General features: G+C 40.3%; 1 non-coding gene across 1 annotated transcript; it reads left to right on the top strand.

The window, feature by feature from the left end:
- Window positions 1-967: 967 nt before the first annotated feature.
- On the top strand, window positions 968-1,039 carry TRNAC-GCA (transfer RNA cysteine (anticodon GCA)). Its single transcript has one exon. It is a non-coding gene; the product is annotated as a tRNA-Cys (tRNA).
- The last annotated feature ends 4,221 nt before the right edge of the window (window positions 1,040-5,260 follow it).

The following is a 5,260-nucleotide window of genomic DNA, read 5'->3' as shown; positions in this document are numbered from 1 at the left end:
ATCTACCCCTTTTACCAACCATCATTAATTTTGCTTTTCCATAACTCAATGTTTTAAAATTTACATGAATAAGACGTTCTTCTCTGTTTGGCTATAATATACAGGCCAGAGTGAGCATATGATAAAACTAAGTAAAAAATAATAACTATGAGAACAAAGAGAAATTAACCATGTTAACATGCTTCAGCAAAATAATTAAACTTCTCCTCACTTAGTCTAAGAAAAGGCCACTGTACTATTGTAGGACATAGTGGATCATAAGTACAAGGGAAATAAGATAAACAACCAAAAAACAGTATCACTCAGCAGATACTAATTCAAATAGAAATTTCATGATTCTGAATCTTTCAAAGATCAGGCTTGGTCTCTCAAAAACTGCTAGCCCATGTGACAACTTTTTGAATAAGCTGCCTCACAGCTTAGTATGAAGCCAAGTGCTACTTTTGATTCAGTTCAATTAAGTTACTCAGTCGTGTCCGACTCTTTGCGACCCCATCAACCGCAGCATGCCAGGCCTCCCTGTCCATCACCAACTCTTGAAATTCACCCAAACTCATCTCCATTGAGTCGGTGATGCCATCCAACCATCTCATCCTCTGTGGTACCCTTCTCCTCCTGCCTTCAATCCTTCCTAAAATCAGGGTCTTTTCAAATGAGTCAGCTCTTCGCATCAGGTGGCCAAAATATTGGAGTTTCAACTTCAACATCAGTCCTTCTAATGAACATTCAGGACTGACTTCCTTTAGGATGGACAGGCTGGATCTCCTTTCAGTCCAAGGGACTCTCAAGAGTCTTCTCCAACATCACAGTTCAAAAGCATGAATTCTTCGGCACTCAGCTTTCTTTACAGTCCAACTCTCACATCCATACATGACCACTGGAAAAACTATAGCCTTGACCAGACAGACCTCTGTCAGCAAAGTAATGTCTCTGCTTTTTAATATGCTGTCTAGGTTGGTCCACAGCTTCCCTGGTGGCTCAGAGGGTAAAGTGTCTGCCTGCAATGCAGGAGACCCAGGTTCAATCCCTGGTTTGGGAAGATCCCCTGGAGAAAGAAAGGGCAACCCACTCCAGTATTCTTGCCTGGAGAATCCCATGGACAGAGGAGCCTGGCGGGCTACAGTCCATGGGGTCACAAAGAGTGGGACATGACTAAGTGACTTCACTTTCACTTTCTAGGTTGGTCCACTAGGGAAAGGAATGGTAAACCACTTCAGTATTCTTGTCTTGAGAACCCCATGAACAGTATGAAAAGACAAAAAGATAGGACACTGAAAGATGAACTACCCAGGTCAGTAGTTGCCCAATATGCTACTGAAGAAGAGTGCAGAAATAACTCCAGAAAGAATGAAGAGACACAGCCAAAGCAAAAATAGTGCCCAGTTGTGGATGTGACTGGTGATGGAAGTCCAATGCTGTAAAGAACAATACTGCATAGGAACCTGGAATGTTATGTCCATGAATCAAGGCAAACTGGAAGTGGTCAAACAGGAGATGGCAAGAGTGAACATCGACATTTTAGAAATCAGTAAACTAAAATGGACTGGAATGGGCGAATTTAATTCAGATGACCATTGCATCTTCTACCGTGGGCAAGATTCCCCTAGAGGAAATGGAGTAGCCCTCATAGTCAACAAGGAGTCCAAAATGCAGTTCTTGGGTGCAGTCTCAAAAATGACAGAATGATCTCTGTTTGCTTCCAAGGCAAACCATTCAATATCACAGTAATCCAAGTCTATGCCCCAAACAGTAATGCTGAGAAGCTGAATTTGAACAGTTCTATGAAGACCTACAAGACCTTCTAGAACTAACACTCAAAACAGATGTCCTTTTCATTATAGGGGACTGGAATGCAAAATTAGGAAGTCAAGAAACATCTGGAGTAATAGGCAAATTCAGCCTTGGAATACAAAATGAAGCTGGTCAAAGGCTAACAGAGTTTTGCCAAGAGAACACACTGGTTATAGCAAACACCCTCTTCCAACAACACAAGAGAAGACTCTACACATGGACATCATCAGAAGGTCAATATCGAAATCAGATTGATTATATTCTTTGCAACCAAAGATGGAGAAGCTCTATACAGTCAGCAAAAACAAAACTGGGTGCTGAGTGTGGCTCAGATCATGAACCCTTATTGCCAAAATCAGACTTAAATAGAAGAAAGTAGGGGAAACCACTAGACCATTCAGATATGACCTAAATCAAATTCCTTATGATTATACACTGGAAGTGACGAACAGATTCAAGGGATTAGATCGGATAGACAAAGTGCCGGATGAACTATGGACTGGGGTTTGTGATACTGTACAGTGATCAAGATCATGCCCCAAAAAAAGAAATGCAAAAAGGCAAAATGGTGGTCTGAGGAGGCCTCACAAATATTTGAAAAAAGAAGAAAAGATAAAGGCAAAGGAGACAAGGAAATATATATTCATTTGAATGCAGAGTTCCAAAGAATAGCAAGGAGAGATAAGAAAGCCTTCCTCAGTGATCAATGCAAAGAAATAGATGAAAACATTAGAATGGGAAAGACTAGAGATTTCTTCAAGAAAATTAGAGACACCAAGGGAACATTTCATGTGAAGATGGGCACAATAAAGGACAGAAATGATATGTACCTAACAGAAGCAGAAGATATTAAGAAGAGGTGGCAAGAATACACAGAATAACTATACAAAAAAGATCTTCATGACACAGATAACCATGATGGTGTGATCACTCACCTAGAGCCAGACATCCTGGAATGTGAAGTCAAGTGGGCCTTAGGAAGTATCACTACAAACAAAGCTAGTGGAGGTGATGGAATTCCAGTGGAGCTATTTCAAATCCTGAAAGATGATGCTGTGAAAGTGCTGCACTCAATATGCCAGCAAATTTGGAAAACTCAGCAGTGGCCACAGGACTGGAAAAGGTCAGTTTTCATTCCAATCCCAAAGAAAGGCAATGCCAAAGAATGCTCAAACTACCACACAATTGCACTCATCTCACACGCTAGCAAAGTAATGCTCAAAATTCTCCAAGCCAGGATTCAATAAACAGTACATGAAGTGTGAACTTCCAGATGTTCATGTTGGATTTAGAAAACGCAGAGGAACCAGAGATCAAATTGCCAGCACCCATTGGATCATCCAAAAAGCAAGAAAGTTCCAGAAGAAACATCTACTTCTGCTTTATTGACTACTCAAAAGCATTTGACTGTGTGGATCACAACAATCTGTGAAAAATTCTTAAAGAGGTCGGAATACTGTATCACCTGACCTGCCTCCTAAGAAATCTGTATGCAGGTCAAAAAGCAACAGTTAGAATTGGACATGGAACAACAGACTGGTTTCAAATTGGGAAAGGAATATGTCAAGGATGTATATTGTCACCCTGCTTATTTAACTTCTATGTAGAGTACATCATGTGAAATGCCAGGCTGGATGAGGCACAAGCTGGAATCAAGATTGCTGTGAGAAATACCAATAACCTCAGTTATACAGATGACACCACCCTTATGGCAGAAAGCAAAGAAAAACTAAAGAGCTTCTTGATGAAAGTGAAAAAGGAGAGTGAAAAAGTTGGCTTAAAACTCAACATTCAGAAAATGAAGATCATGGGATTCGGTCCATCACTTTGTGGCAAATAAACGGGGAAACAATGTTAACAATGAGAGATTTTACGTTTTTGAGCTCCAAAATCACTGCAGATGGTGACTGCAGCCATGAAATTAAAAGACACTTGCTCCTTGGAAGAAAAGCTATGACCAACCTAGACAGCATATTAAAAAGCAGAGACTACTTTGTTGACAAAACTCCATCTAATCAAAGCTACGGTTTTTCCAGTAATCATATATGAATGTGAAAATTGGACTATGAAGAAAATTGAGTGCCAAAGAATTGCTGCTTTTGAACTGTGGTGTTGAAGATTCTTGAGAGTCCCTTGGACTGAGAGGAGATCCAACCAGTCCATCCTAAAGGAAATCAGTCCTGAATATTCACTGGAAGGACTAATGCTGAAGCTGAAACGCCAATACTATGGCCACATGATGCAAAGAACTGACTCATTGGAAAAGACCCTGATGCTGGGAAAGATTGAAGGAAGGGAGTGCAGGGGATGACAGAGAATGAGATGGTTGGAAGGTATCACCACTCTATGGACATGAGTTTCAGCAAGCTCTGGGAGCTGGTAATGGACAGGGAATCCTGGTGTGTTGCAGTCCATGGAGTTGCAAAGACTCGGACATGACTGAGCCACTGAACTGAACCGAAGCTTCTAGAAAAAACGTAAAAGTTACTTAATCCACTTTTTCATAAATGCAAAATCCCATGTGCTCTATAACAGGAGGAGGTTGACCATATATAAATTTGAAATGCTTACTTAGTACACAGAAAACCACTAGCATATTATGCAAATGCAAAATATTTTCTACCACGTTCACTCCATTTAATCTATAATGACAGAGAGAAGACGGGCAGAGAGAATGGAGGTACAGTATACATGAAAATCAACTTCAGGCTGCTTGGTCTCTGCCTGAAATCCTCTTCCTTTTGCCTACATATTGTATTTACATTCCTTTTCTCACAAGCATGCTATAAATCATATGACATAAGATCTGCTTTGCTTATCTTTCTATCTCCCCATTTAGCTGATGAGTTCTTGAGGGCACAGAGCAGGAGGCAGAGAGTGTTTATCTTTGAAATCCTGTTGCTTAGCACACTATTGTGCTGGGCATCTGATTGCATGCCTGATCCTAGTAGTAATAAAGGAACTATTTACGAAACACCCAATAAGCACTAAGCACAGTGTTGGCACCTGGCTCAATGCGTAAAGAATCCACCTGCAATGCAGGAGATACAGGCTCAAATCCCAGGTCTTCAAGATCCCCTGGAGGAGAGCATGGTAACTCACTCCAGTATTCTTGCCTGGATAATCCCATAGACAGAGGAGCCTGGAAGGCTACAGTCCATGAAGTCAAAAAGAATCAGACACAACTGATGTGACTGAGCACACACTGTGCTGGCAACTTCCTTAACAGTATCTCTGATAATGATGATAATCTTAAGTAGATTTTATTGAAATAAATTTTACAGATGAGGGAAGAGGCAAAAAGAGGATTTGAAATTTGGCTAGGATCAGACTGCTTTTAAGTGGGGGATTTTGAATTTTAACCTGGATAGAAAATAATTGACACACATATAATTTTCCCTATACCATTTAGCAGATGCACAAAAATGTCAAATTAAATATATAAAGAAAAAATATGAAAAAATAAAAA

The sequence above is a fragment of the Bubalus kerabau genome, chromosome 1, assembly GCF_029407905.1.
Source record: "Bubalus kerabau isolate K-KA32 ecotype Philippines breed swamp buffalo chromosome 1, PCC_UOA_SB_1v2, whole genome shotgun sequence".
NCBI classification, from domain to species: domain Eukaryota; kingdom Metazoa; phylum Chordata; class Mammalia; order Artiodactyla; family Bovidae; genus Bubalus; species Bubalus kerabau.
Note: the sequence above shows the minus strand (reverse complement) of the source record. Positions and strands in the feature narration are given on the sequence as shown.